Raw genomic sequence first — 27,539 nt, forward strand, 5'->3', positions numbered from 1 at the left:
GTGGTGAGTATTATTGTGTTGTGGTCTTGTTTTCTGGGCAGCCCAGGATCCCCCCCCCACTGCCCAGGCCTCCATCTCAGACAGTGCACTTTGGTGCTGCTAACACAACAAAAGCAAAGCAGGTGCTCCCAGCCTCTGCAGCCACAGCGGGTGCTGTGATTCTCCAGCAGTTTGACCCCCAGAAACACCCCCCCATTGTCTCTCAAGATTCCAACAGTGATACAGTGGTGCCTCGCAAGACGAAATTAATCTGTTCTGCAAGTCTCTTCATCTAGCATTTTTTTCGTCTTGCGAAGCAACCCTATTAGCGGATTAGCGCTATTAGCGGTTTAGCGGCTATTAAAGGCTTAGCGGCTTAGCTGCTAAAAGGCTATTAAAGGCTTAGCGGCTTAGAAAAAGGGGGGAGAGCGAAAAAAAATCTCAAGACTCGCAAGACATTTCCGTCTTACGAAGCAAGCCCATAGGGAAATTCGTCCTATGAAGCGCATTGAAAAACGGAAAACCCTTTCGTCTAGCGGGTTTTCCGTCTTGCAAGGCATTCATTTTGCGGGGCACCACTGTATTCTTTATTAATTGCTTTACTTATAAAAATTATTCGAAGTGGCTTACAAACACATTAGAAATTCTAAAACCAATTACAATAAACACACTCACAAAACACATCTGCACAAATAAAAGAGAGTTCTAGCAGATCCTGACCCATTAAAATAGGCCATGAATACTTAAAAGCCTTCCAAATTAAGGGCCAAAAGGAATGCTTTTGCCTGGTTCCTAACATTAGACCAAGATTGCACCAGGGAAGCCACCACTGAAAAGGCCTGTTCTTGGGTTGCCACCTGCTGTGGATGTGACATGTGGAGAAGGGCCACAGACTAGGATTGCAGGGCCTGAGCTGGTTCATGCGGGGAGAGGCAATTATGGAGGTACTATGGTCCTGAGCTGTTTAAGGCTTTATTGGTCAAAACCAGCACTTTTAATTGAACCCAGAAACTAATTGGTAGCCAGTGCAATTGAGCCAGGATTGGTGCCATAGCGCTTACAGAATCAGAAAGGATTTGATCATTCCAAGTTACTGCTGGGAAGCAAGACTTTTAATAGCTACAGCAAAAGGCATGCAAGTAAATTAGGTTCCACATTTTTTACTCTATGGGGAAGAGTATGGACGGTCCCCTAGGAAAGTGAGTCTTAGATGTATCTGCTACTTTATGACTCATGTAGAACCTTTTTATTATACTTTGTATTTCTGAATGCCTGCTCAAACAGTTACAAGTTCAGATGAAGCTACGTTATTAATCTCAAGAAACCAAGATCTTTTTGCCCTGAATGAGAAAGAAAGAAAACTGTTAGTACTCAGTTGTTCTTTGGTTCTGTGGAAGCCACAGAAACAGAAAGAGAATAAAGATGAATGTGAAAAAGGATTAAGTTTAAAAAACAGACAAAAACAAGTCACAATGTAAAGCAACCAATCAGTGAAAAAAGGATGCTTTTCTTGCTCTCTGGCTTTTAAATAGAATTGCAATATTCCAGCAGGCAAGACTAACCACTGTATCTTTAAGACAGATAGTCTCCTCTCAGGAAGACGACAAGCTAATTATAGTGTTCCTGCCAGAGGGAACTCACACATGCAAACCATTATGTAAAATATAAGGGTTTTTTTCTTCAAGAATGCTCAAGATCATTAGACATGGTTTTCTCAATGCTAGAAAATCAAGCCAAATATGAAAATAAACAGTTTCAAGTATATGCAACATAATTCCCTCAGTATTTATGGAAATATAGTAAAAAGAGTCCTGCAAAAATGTGGCTTGACATTTCATGATGTTCGGTTTTTTTCACCTCTGTTTTCAACATCTAACTTCTTCTACTATATCATTTCAAATTTAATTGTATTTCAGAAACAGAGAGAGGGTGGCTTTAGCTCTGGCCATTCAGTGGAGAACATGTCAGCCTAATTTCAGCTAACAAGCAGCAGGAAAGCAACAAACACTGATGAAAATGAAAGTCATTATAAATTACATTTAGAAAATAACGGCTCTGAGTGGGGTGGGTCATGCTGGATGTATGGTACAGTGAAACAAACCTTTGCTAGGACTATCAGTGCGCAGCACTGCTTTCCTTACTTTTTGCTGTGGTTATTAAAAGGCCAAGGTGATGACCTAGTTAATTTAACAGCTAAGTATGCAAACTGATAAATTCTGCTATTAGATAATGGCGATCTACCAGCAAACTTTTCATATGAATAGCTGTAGGAAAAAGGCATTTCAGCTCAATACATATGTTAAAGCCACGGAAAAATATTTTAATTGCAACTATCCTTTTCCTCAATTGCACCAGCATGCAAATCTTTCCAAGGCCTGTTTTGTTTGCTTTTGTGCAAGGCACCGAATCCTTCTCGACATTCCACCATCTTCCTCTGCTGTGGAGCACGGGTGTTCTGCCCACAAGGATAGTGCTGTAACCAGCAAGCAAACCCCTAAGCAGCACTGCCAAACCATTATTCATCCAAGCGCAGTAATAGTACGCTTGATGCTCAGGATGCCTTTGGTGAGAGGATCTAATCCAAAAGGAAATAACAGTCATCTTACTGAATTTATTTTCAGCTTCAGTTGGGAAAGGATTCAATATAATGTTTCATCTGATGTTGAATTTGCTACTTTAATCCCAAAGTGGGGGGAAATTGCAATCAATCTAAAATCCAAGGAATGTTATATAGAAGATTAAACTTTCTCATTCTGAGAATATTGGTGGCATTTTTATTTGACATGTGAAAAGCAACACTGAATGATGTTGTTCATGCTAGATCTTATGTTCTAGAGCAGTGATGTAGCTAGGAAATGTTAAACCTCATACTTGATGGTCTTATTGGGGGTTTCCTTTAGAGGGCACACCATGAACACCTCTTTTCTCCCCCTACCCAACCCTTAAATGCTCTACAACTGTTTCTACATTCCTGATAAGTTGAAGCAAAAAGCAAAAACAAAACTGTTCCCCAATCCTGATTTATTCTCATTCTCATTCTCTCTCTCTCTCTCTCTCTCTCTCTGCAGTTCTGCATCTTAAAGTCACTTTTATCACACCACCATCTTGAATACAGGATACAGAATAAAAGGAGGGTCCATGAGAGGTCTGGAGGGGGGCAGCATGAGAAGGGGCCTTTTCTGCAGTGGCTCCCCATTTGTGGAATGCTCCCCCCAGGGAGGCTTGCCTGGCACCATCAGGGCAACACAAATGCAAACGCAACATGCTGGCTAATAACTGGTAGTGGATATATAATTAATTACAATGTCATTCAAAATATACCAATATGCCACTTCAAAATAATGTATATATCATATAGTACATCTCACAAAATATGCAAGTGACTGTAAGTTGTTGTATATATAGGAGTCAAATGAGGAGTCAAACAAGTCAATGAATGACGAGGAACGCCAAGCCATCTCTCAAAGGAAGACGTCCTATAATTATCAATGAAAATTTTTCATACTAGTGGGAATCTTGCTAGTGGATCAGTGCTCACTGGATAAGTGGAGCTGCTGATCAGTGAGCTGCTATCCAGTGAGCCATGATCCACTAGCAAGATTCCCATCAGTATGAAAATTTTTCATTGATAATTATTCGCTGATGAAGACTTTATTCCGAAACTGTGAACTACTCCGGACACACTGTCCTCTTGAGACCTCCTTTTAAGATTTCTGAGGGACGTCTTCCTTTGAGACTTTTATAGGATGTCTTCCTTTGAGAGACGGCTTGGCGTTCCTTGCCATTCATTGACTTGTTTGACTTCTCATTTGACGTGGCGTATTAGTATATTTTGAATGACATTGTAATTAATTATATATCCACTACCAGTTATTAGCCGGCGTGTTGCATTTGCATTTGTGTTGATTGTTACATTTTGCAACACAGGGTTTTGTGTTTGGCACCATCAGGTGGCAGGTTGCACCAGACTTTCTGCACTGTCCTTACACACATAAAATACACAAGTAAGCTTGTCTGGGCAAATAACTTCTTTTTTTTTTTTTTTTTTGCATTTTAAAATTTTTTTATTAATCTTTCCATATATATACATTAAATCCGTGTTTCATACATCTCATTCTTTTGGACTTCCTTCAACGTCCTTGACATTCATTCGTATTTATCTCTTTATAACGCATTCCAGTCTTTCGTACTGCCATTAGTACCATCTTTCAGACATTGTTTTCCATAAGCAATACTTCTTAGTGTTTTACAGTGCCTCTTTAAATCCTGCTAGTGTTGTGTTTACTAAACATTTGTTCTCCAGATAGTCCGCAAATTTTCCCCAGTCATCTATAAATTTTTGATCCTTCATATATCTAATTTTCCCTGTTAATTTATCTAACTCCGCATATTCCGTCAATTTTAATCTCCACTCTGTTAACGTTGGGCTTTCTTCCTGTTTCCACTTCTGCGCCACCACGATTCTAGCTGCTGTTACCGCATATTGGAAGATTTTACAATCCTTTCTTTTGATATCTTTTCCGACCATACCTAATAGAAAAGCTTCGGGTTTCTTTACAAATGTGTAGCTTAATATCTTTTTGATTTCATTATAGACTTCGTCCCAAAAGCTTTTAATCTTCCCACATTCCCACCATTGGTGATAGAACGTCCCTTCTTTTTGTCTACATTTCCAACATTTGTTGTCTGTTTTATACATCTTGGCTAGTTTAACGGGTGTTATATACCACCTATATAACATTTTTAACATATTCTCCCTTAGCAGTACACATGCTGTAAATTTTATATTCACTCTCCACAATTTTTCCCACTTCTCCAATTCAATATCGTATCCGAGGTCCTTTGCCCACTGAGTCATCACTTTTTTTACTTTCTCATCTTTCATATTCCATTCTAACAATATTTTATACATACTTGACAGATTTTTCCGATCACAGTTTATTATCTCTCTCTGAAATTTCGATGTCTTTTCATCGTAGCCCCTCTCCTTCACTTCTTTTTTAAATATTTCATTTATCTGATAGTAACTCAGCCAATCGTATGTATATCTTTTTACCTGGTCGTATGGTTTAATTTTCCACTTCCCTCCTTCCTTCAATACCATTTCCTTGTACCTACCCCATTTTTTCCCCATATTGACTTTCTTTACACTTATTAACTCCACTGGTGATAACCAGTGTGGGGTTTTTGGTTCTAGTATGTTCTTATATCTATTCCAAACTTCTATCAAAGGTCCCTTAAAGATGGCTGCAAAATCCCTTATGTACTTTTATCTTATCTTTCCACAAGTAGGCATGCCATCCAAATTTGTTCTTATACCCTTCTAAATCCAATAACTCTGTATCCTCCAACTTTATCCATTCTTTAATCCAGCATAGGCATGCCGCTTCGTAGTACAGTCTCATGTCTGGTAGGGCGAAGCCCCCTCTTTCAGTAATATCTGTTAATGTCTTAAACTTAATTCTGGGCTTCTTTCCTTCCCAAACAAATTTAGAAATCACCCTTTGCCATTCTTTAAAGTTTTTTGTGCCCTTTATTATCGGAATTGTTTGGAATAGAAAAAGCATTTTGGGGAGTACCATCATTTTGACCATGGACACTCTTCCAACAGAGTGATAATTTCATTCTTGCCCAAATCTCCAGATTTTTCTTAATTTCATTCCACACCGGGATGTAATTATTTTGGTATAGGTCAATATTTTTGTTGGTAAGCCAGAGTCCTAAATATTTAACTTTTTTAACTACTTCAATTCCCGTTTGTTCCTGTAGTGATTCTATCTTATCTTGGTCTAAGTTTTTAACGATCATCTTTGTCTTATTCTTATTTAGTTTGAATCCAGCTAGCTTCCCGAATTCCTCCATCTCCTCCAGAATTCCCTTTAAGCTGTTTATAGGATCTTCTACCGTTAGTACCACGTCATCAGCGTATGCTTTAACTTTGTATTCGTTTGAACCTAATGATATTCCCTTAATTTGTTTATTTTGCCTTATTGCGTTTAGCAGAACCTCCAGCCCTACTATAAAGAGCAGCGGAGAAAGCGGGCAGCCCTGTCTTGTCCCTTTAGATATTTTTATGTCTTCTGTTATAGCATTATTTATTATCAGCTTTGCTTTCTGTTCGGTGTATATTGCTTTTATCCCATTCCAAAATTCTTGACCCACTTCCATAGTTTCTAAATTCCTCAGCATGAAGTCCCAGGTGACGTTATCGAAGGCTTTCTCCGCGTCAATAAAAATCAGACTAGCTGGCTTATCAATTCTGTCCGATAAATATTCTATTATATTAATTATGCCTCTTGTGTTGTTTTTTATTTGCCTTCCCGGTAGAAAACCCGCTTGGTCCTCATGCATTATCTTCACTACTATCTTTTTGAACCTTTTTGCTAGAATTCCCGCAAAGATCTTATAATCTGTGTTTAATAAGGAAATGGGTCTATAATTTTTTACTTGGGTTGGGTCAGTATCTTGTTTTGGGATTATTGTGATAAATGCCTCTTTCCAGGTACTTGGGATCTCTTTTTCCTTTAGGGTCTTATTCATCACCTCAACTAACGGAACCGTCAATATATCTTTCATTTCTTTATAGTAGCTCGCAGTAAACCCATCTGGGCCCGGAGCTTTACCTCTTTTCAGTTCCTTTATCACTTCCTCTACTTCGTCTCTGGAAATTGGGGCATTTAACATTTCTCTTTGCTCTGTCGAAATCTTCCTTACCATTTTCTCTTTTAAATATCTCTCTATTTTCCTATTGTTGTTTCTATCCTTATTCCTGTATAGTTGCTCGTAAAACTCCACAAATCCTCTTCTAATCCCTTTTGGTTCAGTTATCTCTTCTCCGTTTATTTGTATTTTGTTTATTGTGTTTTGTTCCTTTCTTTTTTTGACTTGCCATGCAAGCCATTTTCCTGGCTTATTAGCAAATTCAAAATTTCTTGGAGGTTTGCTGACCAAGCCTCCATGTGAGAGTAGACAGTCTAGTGAACTCACGTAGGTCAGAAGGCAGGGCTGCTGCTCTGATCCCACGCATCCTGCTCAGGCACATTCACACACACGCTCTCAACATTTTTTTTAATAATAATCTTTATTGGTTTAAAATACAGACATAAAAGATCGTTTACAGCAGAAACAAAGAAAGAAAAGGAGGGGGAAAGAGTCAAAATAAAGAAAGAAAAGAAAAAACTGTATACAAAAAGAAACTACATCTTTTCAAATAACAATTAAATAAAAATTATGAATATAAAACTTCCAATCGTTCTCATTATACTATTTATGCTGTCATTGTTTTCTCACACAGCTTTATGTTATATCTTATTATTTTCATATAATCCGACAAAATATTTATTACATTTTTTTCACCTACAGGTATCATTCACGTTCTGCTAGTATGGTATTATTTGTACAGTATAGTCTTAAATATTTTCCATTCTCCATATACTTTCTGATTTAAAGCTCCTCTAACGCTTCCCGTCAGTTTTGCTAGTTGCAAGTGTCTGCCACTCTGTTATCATTGGTGTTGTTTCACTTTTCCAGTTTCTCGCTGCCGTAATTGCATACATGAACAATGGTCTTATATTCTTTTTAATTTCTGTTGGTAATATACCTAGTAGAAAAATCTCTGGGGTTTTTTTAAAGGTAAATTTAAATATTTTCTTGAATTTGTTGTAGATATTACTCCAAAATTCACAGATAACTACACAGGTCCACCCCATATGGTATTATGACCCTATATCTTTCTTACATCTCCAACAAGTTGGTGACCTGCCTTTGTACATTTTAGCAAGTTTTAAAGGAGTTTGGTGCCATCTGTATGGTGATTTCCCCAAAGATTATAACATGCTGTTTATATAGATTATAACAATTTAATATCTACCCTCCACCATCTTTCCCATTGTTCCATATAGATATTGTACCCAAAGTTTTGCACCCACCTGACCATCAGTTTTAACTTGTTCCTCTGTTACTTCCCATTCTAAAAGGTAATCATAGATTCGTGAAATATATTTTCCTTTTAATGGATTATTATTATTATTATTTCAAATTTGGATGTTTCTTTCGCAAGACCTTCTTTCTTATCTATACCCAATGTGATGGGATGATGAGCTGCTTGTGCGTAAAATCGTAGTCCCTCAGAGTTTGCTCAAGTCCACAAACCTCTGTCTGTGACGGAGCCCCTCAAACATGGCTCCTCTAGTCACTGGCAGATTCCGACAGTGGCTGCTTTCGGAATCGCTTCCAACATAAAAGCTCCTTAACGGAAACACGTCTTCTGGACTCACGGCGTGACAGTTTCCGGCGAGGAGTGGGTCTCCCTATGGGAGGTCCAGAAACCTCCCCACTGTTCTCACTGGAAGTGTCCCTGAGCCATCCCTCCTGCTCGCTTTCCCTCAGAGACCCACCTCTCCCCCTGCTGGTTCCTGCTTCAGCTGCTGAGTCTCTCCCAACCTCCGTGAGCCCTTCCACCACCCGTCCCTCCGATGGCAGTTCCCTGACACCCAATTTTTGGTTTAACTGGAAATATTGTAGCCAATCCAACAGGTGGCTTTTAATTTCATCATATTTTTTCAAGTTGGCTTATCCTTGTCTACTTCTAATAGTATTCAATACTTAGGCCACTCTCCTTTCATATTTCTCTTTTTAACTGCTAAACCTTCAGCTGGTAATGTACCCCTACGGACATCACCTGCTCTGAACATGTGAAAAGGGCTCATGCAGTATCACAACCAGGAAATCTTTAAAAACCTTGAAACAAAAGATAATTTTCTCAACTAAACCAGGAGGCAGGAATAGTTGGAAATGTTACAATCAGGTATTTCTGGGTTTTAACTTCCATGTGATGACATAAAGCTAAGGTGGAAAAAATAGTCTGGAGTTGAAAATGATTTAAATTTGCCAACTCCTAACTTTTCTGGGAGTTTGCCAGGCTTAATTTGGATGTTGGCATTTCAAAGTTTGCACAGCTCTAACTTTAACCTGCTGCAGCCTAAAAAAAAAGGAACTGGTAATAGATGTGAAAATATTCCACATTAATTTAGCACAACTGGCAGTCTGTTTCCAAGAGAGCAAACCACAGAATCATAATTTTTTTTAAAAAAATTGTTTCACACCAAAAATGGGTGATGGTGATACTGTGACCCTCTGAGGAAAAATATCCATGAAATATTGGACAGGAAAGATATCCTACACCACAGAACAATAATGATTGCAAGAAGAAATAGAGCTGGTTTTTCAGAGTAGCACTTTTAATTATTTGCACATCTCCACATTCAATAGGTTCCCCACACACCCTGTCTCTATAAATGTTCAGATGGAAAGCTCGAGCAATTGGAATAAATTATGTCCAAACTGCCTCTGCGTTGTCGGGGTTTTTCAGTCAGAAGACTTACTGTTTACTACATATCCTGCCCACTGAAATATGCAGCAGCTCCTTGTAGTGTAGCCATTACACTCTTGAATGGCAAAAATGTGTAGTTAAGTAGTTAGTGCCTAAGAGACCCATAGAAGGACCTTGAAATAAATGAACATATTCTGATAAATGTGTTGATCAGGAATGCCAACAGGCCTCTCAGGACTCAGGGCAGAAAATCAGTTTTATTCAGTAAAAATGGTCTTTTTGTCCTAAATGAAAAGCAAGCAGAAATGTAGAGCATTTATCACCATAACTACTTTTAAGCCCCATGCCAACTAAAAAGGTGCTCTTATTAAGGCATGGCTCTGTATAGAAAAGTGCAATAACTGGCCTTCTCCCTGTCTCCCCAGCCCACACAATTGTGCCATTACAATGAATTGAGTGTTTGATGGCATTCATTCTCTGTTTGAGGTGACTAGTCAGAACATCACTTGATTCAGGCTTCCCCTCCCCCCAACCTGCATTCTTCTCATGTGCAACGTCCTCCAGCCTCCATCCGCTGGAGAGAGAGTTGTGTGGAGAGACAGTAGGAGAGAGAGAACTTGGGAGCAGGACAAAAGGGGGCATTTAGAGGTTTTGAGAAGGTGCTCCCCACTTTCCATGATTTCACTTATGCATGCAGGGGTCTGGAGCAGAACCCCTGTGCAAATGGGGATGGGGTGGGGGTGGGGACACGCCTGTAGATTTTAGATTTTACATGAAGCTTTACTTTGAGGCTTCTGAATGGACACCAATATGCTGTTTAAAATACAAATACACACAAGGTGCGCGCACACAGCCCAATATCTCATATTTATTGAAGGTTCTGAATTCTTCTGGGGCACGCAGGGACCTCTTAGAAGGGAATCACACCAGCGTTTTCTACACACAGAGAAGACCACACACAGTAAACTCAGTATTTTCATGCTCCTCCAAAGTTACCTGACTCCTGTGGTTGTTGCACCATAATATAATAACACTCATCTCATGACCAGAGACTAGACAACAGCCTCTTCATTTAGTCAGAGCTGCCACTTTGTAAACTTTTAAGTTACCTCCACACAAGCAAGCAGTCATGTGATTACATTCCAGTACTTTGGTACTACTAGACCACGAACAATGTCTACTCACCCAACAACACAAAAATATTGCAAAGGGACTGGATACTTTCCAACTATGTATAGGACCAGTTATTGGAAGACTGCAAAAATCATAAGATGGGTAAAAATGCCACACTAATCCAGGACAAATAGTGAAAGATTGCAAGAAATACATACATACACACACATTCGCTTTCTTATCAAGCTGATGAACATAGGTTGTTGTTGCTGCTGTTGCTGGGAATCATCTACTCACAAATGCCTTATTCATTTCAGAGAGGCGATCCCAAGCGAATCTGTTCTTTCCATGAAAGTAGGCTGGGGAAATTACAGGTACAATATGTGCACTGCACTGCAGGCAGTGTTATGACGTTCTGAATTTTATGTAGCAAGTGTTTTCTACCAGGTTCAAAATATCTATTTACTACTATAATAACAATAGCTATTACTACTACTACTACTACTACTACTTGATTATGAGTCCCACTCTTCCACTAAAAATACCAAAAGCATACTTAATCGTTATTCCATACAATATGATCAGTAAAAAGTTTTAGATATAGGTAGGTAGCCGTGTTGGTCTGCCGTAGTTGAAACAAAATAAAAAAAAATCCTTCCAGTAGCACCTTAGAGACCAATAACAAACTTAGTTGGTCTCTAAGGTGCTACTGGAAGGAATTTTTTAATTTTGTTTCAGTAAAAAGTTTGAAATACTTAAAATTTCGTTTGCGGCACCCAGGGCAATGTCTTTGCTAGCAACATGCTCCTTGTGACACCAGGAGGGGTGAGGTCACTGGTTCCTCCCCTCAGGGCACCATCCATTAAGGACCAAACTTGTTTCTATCTGCATCGGGGTCGGCAACCTAAGGTCCATGGGCCACAAGTGGCCCATGGGGGTCGTTTAACCGGCCCATGAGCCGCCTGCTCAGCGAGTCCCTGCATACTGTGCTAAACCGGCGCAGCGCGGGGATTCACTTCAGTGGAGCCAGAAATGACGTCTGCGCAGATGCTGGAAATCACGGGCGCGGGTGCTCATGCACACGCACAATCCGGTCCACAGAGGGATCTCCGCTGCAGTGATCTGGCCCAGGCAAGGTAAACCTTGCTGCCCCCTGATCTGCATAGTCTCACCCCAGGGCTCATTTCCTTGGTCACAGTAATGACATAATGCTGGTAGGATAGAACATGTGGGACCAAAATTTTTAAAAGCCAGAACTAAGCTAAAATTTAATTAGGTGAGCATTTTGACTTCTGCCTTCATCCGTAAAAAGCTGGAGCTTGAACCAAGTATTGGGAGCCAGGGTGGCAGCTTCAACACTATGAAGGATGGAAGGAGCGAGTTCCTACGTGCTGTAAGAAGTTTAGCTAAAAGTTTAAATATTATCCTCCAAGTTAAGGCCAAAATAAGTAAATCCAATTGTGCATGGGTAGGAGGGAATACATGTTTGGGCTAGAGAGAAGCAGAAAGAGGAAAATATTATGAAACAGCATTCCAAATTATTCATCATGAGAACACATCTAGAAAGTAACCTTGAAGTTGACAGTGTGTGGGTGACTATTTACCACGTTCCTCTGCGTAAATGTTTGTTATGAACATTCTATCTCAAAAGTTATTTTAAGAAATCAGCCTCAACAAGAAATGAGTCAGAAGATACCTTATCACAGGATAAAGGAGCAACAGAACTTACGAGCACCAGCGTAGGATCTATGAAACCCCTCCAGAGGAAAACACTTCATAACCTTTCAAAATATTTTTGCGCAAAACTGTCCTTTCCCAGATACACAAACATTTACAAGATTGCTTTTTGGTTGTTGTTTTTTAAACCTCACTAGTAGCCCTTGATCATCAAGGTCTTGAAACTGTTTTATGTGCAAAGAATGGTAATATAATATGGCACATGACATTTCAGAACAAACACAACTCCTGACTTGTATGTTATCTCTGGGATGTTTGGGTTGTTAGGGGAGGGATAGTACTTCTGGTGCTCCTTCTGGGGTAGCTTGTTCACCTTTGCTCCCCACCTGCAGTCAGCTCTCACTTGTGGCTCCTAGAAGCTGTCAGCATGAGACAGCGGCTGCACCCTGGGAAATGGCTTTGATTGCCTGGCTAAACCAGATGTGGGTTGCTGATGGGTCTCAAACTCTCAGTGAGTTAGGGATTCCCCCTGTGTGTGAAGACAGGTTCCAGCAGATTGAGTAGATGAGACCAACAGTGGTCAAGGTGGTGGTTTCTGCACGTCTTGTAGAGAGGAATGAGAGGGAGATGGGGTCATCAACCTGGGAAGGTAGCCCATCTGGGAGAAGGAAGACAATGATCCTAAACCTCTGTCGCCTTATGGCTATACTCCTTTTGAGAAACGCTTTGGGAGTGAACCCTGAGGAACAATAGGTACCCACTGCTTTGCAGGACATCTTTGGGAGAAGAAAAGGCTAAGGAGTAAACCCTACACAAATCTGGTGCGGAGTCCCTAAGATGGTTGGATGGTGCCTTGTACGCCTCTTTCCCACAACCCCTGCAGCCAAGCTGGTGCCAAGCATATTGCTCTGCTTTCCTTTGGACCCTTCAGCGAGGCTTGTATGGGCAGCCCAGGACCGCCACACACACTGTCCAGGCTTGTGTCCTGGGGAGCGGCCTTAGGTGCAAAAAGCTACCAGTCTCTGCAACTCTGTGGCTCTTTTTTCCTTTCTCCTCCTGTGATGAGGCTGCATTTTAATGTTTTAATGTTGTATTTTAATCTTGTTTCTAAGTTGTATTCATTCAGCTCGTTTTTATTATTGGTTGTTAGCCGCCCTGAGCCTGGCCTTGGCTGGGGAGGGCGGGGTATAAATAAAATTTATTATTACTATTACTATATTCTCCAGTGGTTTGACGTGACCCTCAGAGGAACATATATTTGTGTTTTTATATTGTAAACTGCCTTGTGAGCTTCATATGAAGGGCAGTGTAGAAAACAAACAAACAAACAAATAACTACATACATGGATAATGTTTATCTTTATATGTGCCTGTGGGAATATGTGGGTGGATAATGAGACATGAACAAATTTGATACTGCAAATGCTTCCATTACATTGGACCCAGACATCCCCACACCTGCATATTTAATACCCATATTTCCATAGCTGCTTAATAATAAAATATATTAGTTTTCCAAATTACCCATTTATGACCTGATTTTGAAGAATATTATGTATTTATTACTTTTAACATAGCCATGGGGGGGGGATAAATATATAGAAAACAAGGAAGCAGCATAAGTAGCTGTCGGTTATTATTATTATTATTATTATTATTATTATTATTATTATTATTATCATCATCATCATCATCATTAAAAAGAGGTAATAAAAGGACATGTTTTGTAACATTTTATAACAAAGTAAAGTTAAAATTTATATTAAGTTTCCTCAGCTCTTTTTATTTTAGTTTTCCATTGTGCCAAGATGTGGTAATTATTGGGCAATTACAACTCAGTTGTAATATTTGGAAATGGGACAATAACATTCAAAACTTGATTTTTCTTTCTCCTCATTTAAATTAACTCAAATTGTTTTGTTCACAACATACAAACAGCAGGATACAATCTGTGCGCTGTGTCCACAGTGGCTTTTCAGTGGGTATGATTACAGCTCACATACAACAAACTCACAATGGATGCAGGCACTATAATTATAAGGGTGTAAATCTTCAAACCCAGTTTATTTTTTCCATAAATATTATCTATTTTTCTTCACTTTTCTGCATTTTAATATAGGCAATCACTGCAGCTATTTATACTCCAAATATTTTAAGTATATTTAATAGTCATCTCAAGCAAATATTTTCACAGCTGTACAGCAATATAAAAGGGGGGAAGCCACAAAAATGTGTATCAGCACTTCTCCAAGCTGAAGGATGGGGTTAAAAACTGTGACAACTGCTTATATACCACAGAAACCAACACAAATGCATTTTTCTTCAGGTAAGGCAGCAGAACTAAAGAATCACAGCAACTATCAGGCATTGTGAAAAATGCTGGTTGTCTCCATGCTGAGACCAGATGTGAATGATTGCCACAAATCTGTGGAATAAACGTGGTTCTTAAATCCTCTTATAATTCTGCAGCCACCATGAAACTTTACTAAGTTTAAACTCTTTGGTACATAAACATCAATATGAACAGCAGGTGATGAGATGTAGAATTGTTGAAAGTTAAAACAAATATATTTATAAAAATAATATAATATCTTGTTTACAAATTTTACGTGCACACGCATACAGAGAATATGTAAGACTAGAAGCTATTAATAGGTTTTAATAGTTCCTTGCATTTTATGGAAGCAGTTTATCCTTAACTAAACAAAAACTCATACGCCAGTTCGCCTTTTCCTAACTCCAACACAGTAAGTTCTGTGAGAAAGACCCATAGGTGAAGACACAAAGTTCTTCCTCTGGTCAGGGACTTATGAGAGGACTACAAGTTGCAGAGAGTCCCTCAGCTGCCACTCCTCTGTTGGGGACAGAGCTCTGCTCTTTCTCAGGCAGATTTGCTCAAGCTTCCCCTGAAGTCCTCTGGAGTCTGGATCTCACCAATGAGATGTCACCCAACTCTAGGTCTTCCAGGTTCCTCAGGCCAACTACCTTCTGCTATCACTCTGGGCAGAAGGTGACCCTGAACTGCCACATGCTATAGTGACGGCCCTTTTATACAGTATCTCACCAATCTCACAAGTATCTCCACACCTGCTAGTCAATTGGCCTACCAACGTTCAACAACTGGCCTACCAAGACTGGACCTTTTGAATCCTCCTTGGCAGCCAGTTTGACAGCTGACAGATCAAACTGAACTACTAAGGCTTATTTGTAGCAAACTTACACACTAGCAGTTATTTTTAAAGTGGGGATTATTTTGATATTGAAATAACATTTAAAATATTGTGCCTCACACTTTAGTGCTCCACATGCAACAACATTTAAGGAGAAAGCTGGGAGAGAGTAGAAGCAAGCTTTCAAGGGTCAACAAGAACACTTGGGAACATGCTTTGCTGTCGCTCGAGGCTCAGGTGGCCTCAGTGTCCCAGAGTGCCTTCCATCAGTTTCGGCGAGTGGCCCAGCTGCGCCCCTATTTGGGCAGGGACAGCCTAACTTCTGTCATCTATGCTCTGGTAACCTCTAGGTTGGATTTCTGCAATGCATTATACGTATGCCTCTCAAGACGGTTTGGAAACTTCAGCTGGTGCAGAATTCAGCAGCCAGGTTGCTCACTGGGGCAAGATGGTTTGAGCCTATTGCACCGATCCTGGCCTGACTGCACTGGCTGCCAATTAGCTTCTGGGTCCAATTCAAGGGGCTGATTTTGACCTATAAAGCCTTAAACGGCTTAGGTCTCCAGTACCTCAAGGACTGCCTCTTTCCATATAAAACAACCTGAACTCTGCAATCATCATCGGAGGCCCTCCTTCGTGTGCCTCCTCCATGAGAGGTCCGGAGGGTGGCAACACGAGAAAGGGCCTTTGTGGTCCTTTCCTCAGGGAGGTTCATCCAGCGCCTTCATTATACATCCTTACAGGCCAAGCAAAAGTGTTCCCCCCTTCAACCAGGCTTTGGGCTGGCTCAATGGCTTTTTAAATGTCTTGGGGGAGGGTATTGTTTTTGTCTTGTTTTGGTTTTAACTATTTATCCTGAGGGGTTTTTTATTGTGAACCACCCTGAGATCTCTGGATATAAATTTAAATAGTAGTAGTAGTAATATTTTCTCTGAGTTGTGTCCGTAAGCCTGACTAATCAGTAGGTGACTTCTGCCATTTCGGAGGTGGTCTGTTTTCTAACTTGGTTTTATCTGTCTTGTTTCTGAGGATGCTTAAGGTATTAGGGAAATACTGTACTACAGTAAGAGAGGGTGCTGTTTGCCATTTTAATATTGGTTCAGGGACAATATGGGTGCTCTCCAGCTGCAGTGGCATGATGTGAAAAAGTTCAAGCTCTTAAAAATAAGCAAAATAGAGCTTAAGAATTAAGCAATTCAGACCCCCCCCTCGCGAGACCGACTCAGGCGGGGATTTCTTCACAGCGGGGAATCCTGAGCTTCTCGGAGGAAAATAGGGGTTTCGCAGGGCGCAGCGGACCCCTGAAAAGTATCTGGAGGGCGTGCAGATACACTGGTTCCCGCGGGGCCGAAATTGCGGACCTCCCGGCCGTCAGGTAACTCCGAATTCGGAGCGAGGAGTACGGCGGGGGGAGAAACGGGCTGAGGGAAGCCATAACTCCCTCCGAGAAAAGCGAAGCCCCGAGCCTGAAGGATTAGCGCTGGACTCTCAAAAAATAGAAATTCGAACGCAAATAAGGGGATTTAAATTGGACGTGTATTAAAGACAATTCGAACAAAAAGGAAGTCAAAAGGGAGCGCAACTTTTTATCTGGAATCATGACGGACGCAGAGATCTAAGCAAAGCGGAGAAAAACGTAAGTGTCGCTAGCGGTCAAATTTCTCTTCCCTGGAAAGTTTGAAACTATGTAACTGTGAAAAAAGAAAGTAGAGGGGAGCAAAAAGACACTTTAAGATTGAATAGGCGTCTGATTCCCCTGTTCTCAGTACAAAGAGGGGGCAAGAAGGATTGACAGTATCATCTTAAAGTTCTCCGCTCGAAGGACTATACTGTAACAGTGACTCCATTGTTTCAAAGTCTCCATTTTTACTTTGGCGGTCGTGTGCCAGAAGGGGGAAGCAGGAGAAAGAAGCCATCTCCCGGCACGCTACTTGTACGCTACCTTTACCTAAATTAAACTAAGGATCTCTAAATACTTAAATACGTGAAAAACGGCCGGTTTTTAGAGAGGTTCCAACTCCGAAGGGGGGGGGAAACTTTTCTTCTCCTCGGCTATTTTTTCCTCTCCCCTTTTTCGTTTTTATTTTTTTCTCTCCTCTGTTCCTCCCCCATCCCTGACTTTGCCTTTCCCGAATCTTCCGCAGTCGGACGACAGCCTCCGGTGGCTGGGAGAGAAATTACAACTTGTTCTTTTGGAAAATTACAACTTGTTTTTTTTTTTCGTGGAACATTAAAGAGACGCTACATAATCGATCTTAACCCACGGATTACCCCACTAGTCCGAGCATTTAAGGGATTTAGCCCAATTGGGGGCAAGAAGACCAAGAAATTTAAGTGTGCAGACACGCAGAGATGGACTACGTTATGGTTTAGACTAAAGGAACCAAGTTTACTTATTTTTCCACCTCTTTAACTTTGACTTTTTATTTTTCCCCTGCTGTTCCTGGGTGCACAGTCATCGGTCTTAATCATCAATATTCATATTTGGTGGATTAGCCTAATTGGTGGCAGGAAGAAGGGACCTTGATTACTTTGTTTACTGAGACTGCTCAGAAATCATAACTGTACCAGGTCTAAACATAGGTTTAAATATATCTTGACTGTTGTACTTAAGGGGCAGCCGCGACTACATCAGGGGAAGAGTATCTGATATTTTTCTTTCTTTCTTTCTTTCTTCCTCTTTTTGTCTGTTCTCCCTTATTTTAGCTTGTCATTATTGAAGGTGGGATAAATATTAGGGTGGTGTGGAATAAGGGATCTAATTTAGACTAAATTGTATGAAATGTCGCACACACAGAAAAAACCTGGCGAGGGGGGGACTCCGGGAGAAAGAAAGAGTTCTAAACAGGACTCAGATTTCAGAGCTGAAATATTAAAAATGTTTGGTGAAATCAGGCAGAGCGAAAAGAACCTAGAAACAAAAATGGAACAAATGGATGAAAAGATTGGGAAATTGGATAAGAAGATGGATGAGACGGTAAATGAACTGAAAGGACAAATTAAGGAAGTATCTAAGAGAACACAGGCGTTAGAAGAAGGAATGAAGAGGACCAAAACGGAAATGAGGGAACTGAAACGGGAAGAAGACAAACTCAGGGTGGGACTCATGGAAACCAACAAATCGCAAGAAGAAATGTGGGACGCCATCTCCATGAATGAACTTCGACAACGGGAAGTTAACCTAAGGCTGAGAGGGATACCAGAAACTCCCAATGAGAATATTAGACAAAAATTAATTACGGAAATGGCCCAATGGTTAGAACTCCAAGAAGTGGAGGTGGCAAATACAATTCAGAATGCCTTCAGAATGAAGGTAAAAACGACGAAAGCGAAGAAATACCCTGGAGACTGTCTAATAACCTTTAAAGATAGAGACATGAGAAACTTGGTCCTGGAAAAAAATAGGGAAAAGAGATTGTCCATAGATGGATGCTACACAATCATATTTAAAGACATACCAATCAGATTGTTAAAGAGGAGAGACCCCTATAAACCACTGGTACAAATGCTTAAAAAGAACAGTATAGAATTTAAATGGGAATTCCCGGAAGGGATCTCCTTCATGTACAAGAACAAGAGACACCGACTGACCAGTCCAGGGGAGATAGGTAAGTTTCAGAGAAAATATAAAGAACTTATTGCAGAGGAAGAAGAAGAAGTTAAAGGAGCAGCAGGAGGGGTAGAGGAAAGGACGAAAAACGGAGGGCAAAGGGAGGAAGAGGAGGAGGTCGAGGAGAGCGAGGAGGAAGAGGAAGAAAGATTGTAACAGCCTAGGAAAACTCTTTGAATAATTCGACTAATTGGAAATACTATGGCTTTAAAAATTTGGAATTGGAATATCAACGGACTGAACGATAAGAAGAAACGAAATAAGGTGGATCAACTGTTAAAAAAGAAGAACTTAGACATAATTTGCATGCAGGAGACACACGTCGCAAAGAGACACAGAAGAATTCTGATTAATAAGAGACTCGGAAACGAATTCATATCCTCAGATAAAGTGAAAAAGAGGGGAGTGATATTATATGTAAAAAGTAAGATTGAGGCCCAACAAATTTTTAAGGATGAGGATGGAAGAATCATGGCAATTCAAATTACTTGGCAAGGCGAGAAAATAATTGTAGTCGGGATCTACGCGCCTAATAGAAATAAGACTGATTTCTTTAAGAATCTGGAAGAAAAGCTGTTGGAGTTCGCGGACCAGAAGATGATTTTGATGGGCGATATGAACGGTGTGGTGTCATCAGAAATGGACAGACTGAGAAATAACGGCTCGAAAGAAGGGAAATTACCAAAAACCTTCTTTGAAATGGTTAAAAACTGTAACTTAATTGACATCTGGAGGCTAAGACACCCACTTGAAAAACAGTTTACCTTCTATCCGGAACCAAATCAGTCAATGTCAAGAATTGACCAAATTTGGATTTCAAACGAACTAACGCCAAGAATCCTTCAAGTGGAAATACAACCGAGAGTTATCTCAGACCATAGTCCCATTAAAGTGGAAATCAAAGGCTTTGAAGAAAGAACATTCAGATGGAGACTGAACGACTACCTTCTGGACGATCAAAGGGTGGTCCAGGAGGCACAGAAGAAATTGAAAGAATATTTTGAAGACAACTGTAACAAAGGAACGAAAATATGCACAGTCTGGGACGCAAAAAAGGCAGTAATGAGAGGTTTCTTTATTCAACAGAATTCGATCAAAAAGAAAAATAGAGAGAAAGAAAAGAAAGAAATCTTAAAACAAATTATGGAAAATGAACAAAAGCTGATTAAGAAACCAAACAATGTAAGAATTAAACAAAGTATCAAGGCTCTCCAAACTCAATTCGCAATGATGATAAACAGGGAGGTGGAATGGAACATCAAAAAATTGAAACAAAGGAACTTCGAATTTGCAAACAAATCAGGAAAATGGCTTGCGTGGCAGACTAAGAAAAGGAAAGAGCAAAATACAATTAATAAAATTGTAGTGGAAGGAGAGGAGATAACTAACCCTAAAGATATTAGGAAAGGATTCTTGGACTTTTATAGACAATTGTATAAAAGAAAAGAGAAGAATAATAGGAGGAAAATAGAGAGATACCTAAAAGAGAAGGAGGTGCAAAAGATCCCGACAGAAGCACAAGAAAGGCTGAACACCCCAATTGATACAATAGAATTGATGGCGGCGATTAAAAAACTGAAAAAAGGAAAAGCCCCAGGACCGGATGGCTTTACAGCAAGATATTACAAAGAATTGGGCACAACCCTATTGCAACCATTGAGAGAGGTAATGAATAGTATATTAAAGGAGAGAGAAATCCCAGAGACGTGGAAGGAAGCATTTATAACTCTAATCCCGAAAGAAGAAGCGGACTCAACCCAAGTAAAGAATTACCGACCAATTTCACTACTAAATACGGACTACAAAGTGTTTACAGGAATATTGGCAGAAAGATTAAAAAAGGTTCTACAAGAAATTATTCACGAAGACCAGGCGGGCTTCCTTCCAGGCAGGCAGATGCGAGATAATGTGAGAAATGTCATAAACATTCTTGAATATCTGGCTGCCAGGAATGAGAAGCAAGCAATGCTGATGTTCGTGGACGCCGAAAAAGCATTCGACAACGTGTCATGGGATTTTATGCTAAAAAACATTGAACAGAGGGAAATGGGGAACGACTTTCTCAATGGGATAGTGGCAATATATACGGAGCAAAAAGCGAAGTTAATAGTAAATAACGTGATTACGGAAGAGATAAAGATCTCCAAAGGCACTAGACAGGGATGCCCATTGTCACCACTACTATTCATCATGGTCCTTGAGGTGTTATTGGACTCAATTAGGAAGAAGGAAAGTATAAAGGGGGTGGCAGTAGGCCAAAATCAATACAAAGTTAAAGCCTTTGCCGACGATTTAGTTTTGCTGGCGGAGGAACCGTTGGATACCGCATCAGAGATATTGGAAGAAATTGAAAAATTTGGAGAGGTGGCAGGCTTTATAATAAACAGGAAAAAAACTAAAATTATAGCTAAAAATATGGAAAAAACAGGGATGGAAATATTGCAACAAAAAACGGGTATAGAAATCGCCAAAAAAGTGAAATACCTGGGAATATGGTTAACGCCAAAGAACATTGATCTGTTCCAAAATAATTATGTTTCGGTGTGGAAGGGAATTAAGAAAGATTTGGAAATATGGAATAGGCTAAAATTGTCTTTCTGGGGAAGAATCTCAATGATTAAGATGCTAGTACTACCGAAGATGCTGTTTCTTTTCCAGATGTTACCAATTTTAAAAGGAGGGGCGATTTTCAAAGAATGGCAAAGAATGATATCTAGATATATCTGGCAGGGCAAAAAGCCGAGAATTAAGTATAAACTTTTAACAGAAGCAAAAGAAAGGGGAGGCTTCGCCCTGCCAGATCTGAAGTTATACTATGAAGCTGCATGTCTTTGCTGGATAAAAGAATGGATAAAATTAAAAAATACAAAGCTCCTAGATCTGGAAGGATTTGATGCCAGGATTGGTTGGCACGCGCGCCTTTGGAAAGAAAAGAAGAAAGGCTACGGTTCATTTGAAAACCATATTTTTCGTAGATCGTTACTGGAAGTCTGGGACAGGTACAAAAATATATTGGAACCAGGGGTTCCACATTGGTAATCCCCGTTAGAGGTTATGGGAGTTAAGAAAATTAATATGAGAAGTGATTGGGCCACCTATGCAGATTTGGTGGGGAAGGAAGGGGGCAAGTGGAGGTTAAAACCATATGAACAAGTAAAAAATTACGTCTATGACTGGTTGCACTACCGCCAAATAAATGAAATGTTTAAAAAGGATGAGAAAGAAAAAGGGTATAAAGAAAAAGACTCAAAGTTCCAAATAGAAATTGTGAATAATGACTGTAAAATAATTTCTAAAATGTACAAAATTCTGTTGGAATGGCACACAATGGGTGAGGAGGTGAAGGGAGTTATGATTCAGTGGGCCAAAGATTTAGGTTACAACATAGATTTGGATGATTGGCAAAAAATATGGAATGAGAACTTGAAGTTTACCGCATGTGTCACACTAAAAGAAAATACAATGAAGATGGTTTACAGGTGGTATATGACACCAGTAAAACTATCAAAAATGTACAAGACCTGTAATAAGTGTTGGAGATGCAGGGAGAAAGAAGGATCATTTATGCATATGTGGTGGGACTGTAGAAAAGTAAGGGGGTTCTGGGAGCTGATATACAATGAACTAAAGAAAATGCTAAAATATAGCTTTGCTAGGAAACCAGAAACCTTCTTGCTGGGGATAACAAGAAGGGATATAAGTAGGAGAGACAGCAAACTGTTTCAATACGCGATCACCGCAGCAAGGACATTGTTAGCTCAAAGGTGGAAACAGGAAGAGGTCCCGAATCTGGAAGAATGGAGGTCAAAACTAACTGAGTATGCAGAACTGGACAAACTAACGGGTAAAATTAGATATCAAAAAGACCAGAGATTTATTGAGGACTGGGGGAAATTTACGGAGTATTTGAAAAATATATGTGAGGAGGGTACAACGCTAGTGTGTCTTAAAGAAGCTTTGTGAAAAACAGGGAATATTACCAGAAGGTAAATAAGATCAAAAATATAAAACATAATGGAAATATTGTAACAAAGGAATGTGAAGATAAGATTTGTACTACGAATGATTGCTAGAGAAGTTGTGGGAGGTCAAAAAAAGACAAACTATGTGATATGTAAATGGATATGTTTGGTGTTTGTTTTTTTTTAATGGAAAACCTTAATAAATATCTAAATGCAAAAAAAAAAGAATTAAGCAATTCAGGTGAATTGCTAATGCTGTCCTCTCAGTCTAGCGCTACGAATCTGACACACAAGGAATGCAGCTGGTGCTCTGACATACATGTGTTAAGGCCTGGACATCCTGAAAGGGACAGCGGCCATTCACATACTGACCTGTTTTGCACAACACAATAAGCCAAACTATGGCTTACCAGGACTGGATTTACAGTCGACCTTTTTACTGTTGCTCTGTGCTGAGCCAAGACAAGGTTTAGCTCAGTGTGAACCCGTGTGAACCCCATTCAGTTCTTCCCTCACTAACCATGAGCAACCCTTGGCTCCAGCTCATGGATAATGAGGAAAGAGCTTAACCAAAAGCCCGGGTTCAGACAACACACTGAGTCAAACCTTGGCTTAGCTCAGTCTAAACAGCTGCAAGCTACTCTCTGGAATGCCACATATTTGTGTTCTCCTAGTAAGTTATACACTATGGTTTAATATGTCATGCAAACCTGGTGAGTGTATTGTCTTGATAGACAAGCACTCTTGACACATTTCATTATAAATGTGTCTCCCACTTTCTCAGTACTAAGCTTAAGAACTTTCTCATACGCAGGTGCTTACGTTTCTCCACAAACAAGATTTGGATTTTTAAATTTAATTTTTAAATAATGCTTAATTTACACAGTCGCCTTCGTGCATCCTACATCCTCTGTTAGTCTTACGTGGCAGGAAAAAGAAGAAAGTGGAGACCTTGAGAAGAGATCATGAAGCAGTCAGCAGTCGGATTTATAAGGCAGCTAGGCTTAGTTTTTGCTGACCAATAGTGAGTGGGCATATGGCTGAACAGTTGAAAAAGCAGAAAACTCAAATGCAGTTATTTTGAAAACAATGAAGGGAGAAGGAAGAGGCACAGGGTCCTGTCACAGGAAGGGGATTAAATGGTTGCCTGCTGTCGTTTTTTTAAAGGTTCAAGCATAGAATATCATCAAATATCCAGACTGTAAAGACACACACTGCTCCGTGAAAATTAGTTGTTTGCTTTCTAATTTCAGTAAGCCTATGCCAAAATCACTGGGCGGTATGAGTGATGTCCCTCTGCTCATGGATGGCTCCTTGTTCCACGTTTCCCCCTTTCATCCTGAGTTCGAGCGTCTTCAAAACCCATGACACTTTTGGTAAAAGCTGTTCTCCAATTGCAGCACTTGCAGGCCAGTGTTTTCCAGTTGTTGATGTTTATACTACCGTGTTTTTTGCTCTATAAGACACACTTCCCCCCTCCTAAAAAGTAAGGGGAAATGTGTGTGCGTCTTATGGAGCGAATGCAGCTGGGAGGCTCTTCTCAGAGCTCCCTTTAAAGAGCCGTGTGGAGCGTGTGTGTATCCACCAGAGGTTCTTTAGTTCTCTGGTTCTTCTTTGAACCTCAGCTTTAGCATTGACATAGGTTTTATTCTTAGTGGCACAGTTTCTATCTCTTTGCCTTTTATTGTTAATAATGTGTTCAATCTCACAGTCATTCTCATCAAACCAGTTCTGGGGTTTCTTTGTTTGGTATCCAACAGTTTGTTCACAGGCTGCAATAATGGATGTTTTTAGCTTGGTCCAGTGTTCCTCAATGTTATCAGAGAATTCCAAAAGCAAATGGTCCTTAAGAGTCATTGGGAAGCAGCCCCGCTTAATAGGATCTTGAAGGGCTTGAGTGTTCATTTTGCGCCTTGGTTTCCTTCCTTGAACCCTGCATTGATGTATAATCCTGATAGCCATCGTGGAGCGTATTAATCACAGCGGTCGTCGGCACTCATCATAGCTGTGGTAAGGAGCACATCACAGCAATCTTCAGCTCAGACAATTACATAGTCTAAGAGGTGCCAGTGGTTTGACCGAGGGTGCCTCCAATATGTTTTTTTTTTAAATATCGAAAGAGTGTGTTTGTAATAACAAGGTTGTGCGCTGCACATATCGTCAAAAAGTAAGATTCCATTCTGGTTGCTATTGCCAATTCCTTCTTTCCCAATAGTCCCAGGCCACAGATCTGAATCTCACCCAACTCTTGCATTAAAATCACCCAGGAGGATAAATTTATCCTCCTTGGGTGTCTCTGATAGGATGGTATCCAGCTGAGAGTAAAATTTTTATTTAATGTCTTCATCGGCATCCGGTGTTTGTGCATAAGCGCTCAGAATAGTAGCCTGTTGGTTTTTTGCAAGTTTTATTCGAAGGATTGAAAGTCACTCATTAATGCCGGTAGGGACTTCTGACAAGAGCTTCACAAGATCATTTTTGATAGCAAAGTCTACTCCATGTATTTGAACTTCTTGTTCAGGTAGACCTTTTCCAGAAGACTATGTAGCCTCCTTTTTCTTCCTTCAGTAGTCCCTCTCCTGCTTTTCAAGTTTCTTGAAGTGCTGCAATATCAGTGTTAAAACGGCGCAGCTCTCCTGCAATGATGGCAATTCTCATTCAGGACGCTCATTATCTGTGTTATCCAACATAGCCCATATATTCCATGTTCCAAAGTTCATTTGTCTTTTATGACCGCTGGGTGGTGACCCCACTGGGCGCTGTAATCCAGTCAGGAACAAGGGGAGGCAGACTATGTTTAGACCACCTTTTCTAGCCCCTCCCCCTTTTCGGAGTGAGCAGAGTGGATCCTAAAAAGGGCTGCTCAGTTGTGGATACAGCTGCCGAGCTGTCCAACTGCCTCATTCCTTGAGTCAGAATGACTGAATCTGTATCCACTGCCCATGTGCTGGTTCATGACTAGGGGCTTCCATATTTCATGGTCCTGCCCCCGTTACCATTTGCCGACCGCCATGAGACTTTTAGGGGTTGCGTTTGGGATGGGTTTTTGGAAGACATCTGTGCATGAATTTGTTTTATGTGTGTAGATCAGTGCACGCTAACCAACGCACAGTCTTTGCAGTAAGGCTCTATTCCAATGGCATGAGTATCACAACGACCAGTAGATTCTTATCCGCCGCAGCCTTTATCCGCCTTCACAGCCATTGTAACATACCACTTCTTGTCATCCGCCTGTTCCTACAGACATCTTAAATGAATTCTGATTTTATAGTTTTAACTCAGCTTTATTTCCATTGTACTGACTTATACTACTGCTTGGAAACAACTGTAATTAAGCAGTATATTAAATATTGAAATGAAGGGCTTCTTTTGTGGCAGGAAGAAATCAAGAGCCAGTTTTCAATTCCAGAATCTGCATTTTTGAGAATGTGCAGAGTGCCCTTGTGGAAGTACAACCACTCAAACTGATGGTAAGAAAAAGATTATGAAGCGAAGGCAGACATGAACCCAGCCACGCGGGAGTCAAACTCCAAATATTGTTTAGTCAGCTCTTTGAATCAGAACATTCATTTTAACGCATGAGAGAGTAACCTCCAGCCCCCCAGATGTCGTTGAACAACATCTTCCACCATCTTTGACCATAGGCCATGCTGGTCAATAGGGCTTACTTCTGAGTAGGCATGTATATAATGGTGCTGTAAATCTGCTTTTAAATTAGTTCTTCACATCAGTCTTAATTCACTTGCACTGCTTTTCAGCATATAATTCTGTAGCAACATCTTTTAAAAGTAATGAGCCCCTTTTAAAAATGAATACTCTACTACTGAAGAAAAACTAAAACGCCTATAAATTCCAAACTAGTATCTTAAAGCCATTTCTCAACATCCATTTCTGCATATTTTTCTTCTTGGATTCAGTATTGTGTTTGAAATAAAGCAGCAAATATCTTGATTCTTTTCATTCAATGAAACAGCATTCCTACAGTAGGAATGTATCTTTATCCACAGGCAGCCAAAAAAGTACCATCTCCATCTTGGAGTAATTTATCCAATAAGATGATTTAGGGGACAGTTCAATGGCACCAGTTTTGGAACGCAAAAGCAGAGGGGAAGGAATATAAATCAAAGGTGACTGGCAGGTAAAGGATATATTCAGCAATCAGCCAAGCCATGTGCGCACTGGCACAAATTCAACAAGATCATTTATAAAAAATTTAAGTCAGGAATACACAAAAGGGGGTCTGGTGCTAACTAAATCCACAGATAGATTACACGCCACTGAAATAAACACTTCCAGATGCTGGTGTACAAAAACCTTTCACAGAAAGAAATGTTTTCTTTCATAAATTTGAAGGGAGGAACCTTGGGTAAAGCAGAGAGGAAAACAAGGGCTCCATACTGTGACCTGACTTCCTACTGCTTTTGCGGAACTGTTCATTTTTTCCAATACAAAATGTAACATACAAGAAAACAATATCCTGAAACACAGCATTAACTATGTCAATGTTTTGGTATCAAAAAAGAGTACCTTGGAGTATTTTATAAAGTACTTAAAGCTGATGTGGTCTCACTGACTTGAAACCCAGCTCTTGCTAATGTTCTCCATGGCAGGAATTTTGTATTTAAAGAAAACAGAATTTCCTGAGGACTTTCCTCCATCTATAAATTATGTAAATTACATATGAATTCATTTCCAGC

General features: G+C 40.1%; 1 protein-coding gene across 3 annotated transcripts in view; it reads right to left on the reverse strand.

Annotated features, from left to right (window-relative positions):
• The window catches only part of SUPT3H (SPT3 homolog, SAGA and STAGA complex component), a gene marked incomplete at its 5' end in the record, with an annotated part of 250,766 nt that overhangs the window by 11,844 nt on the left and 211,383 nt on the right, over positions 1-27,539 (reverse strand). The window lies entirely within an intron of this gene.

The sequence above is a fragment of the Podarcis vaucheri genome, assembly GCF_965113315.1.
Source record: "Podarcis vaucheri genome assembly, chromosome: 3".
NCBI classification, from domain to species: domain Eukaryota; kingdom Metazoa; phylum Chordata; class Lepidosauria; order Squamata; family Lacertidae; genus Podarcis; species Podarcis vaucheri.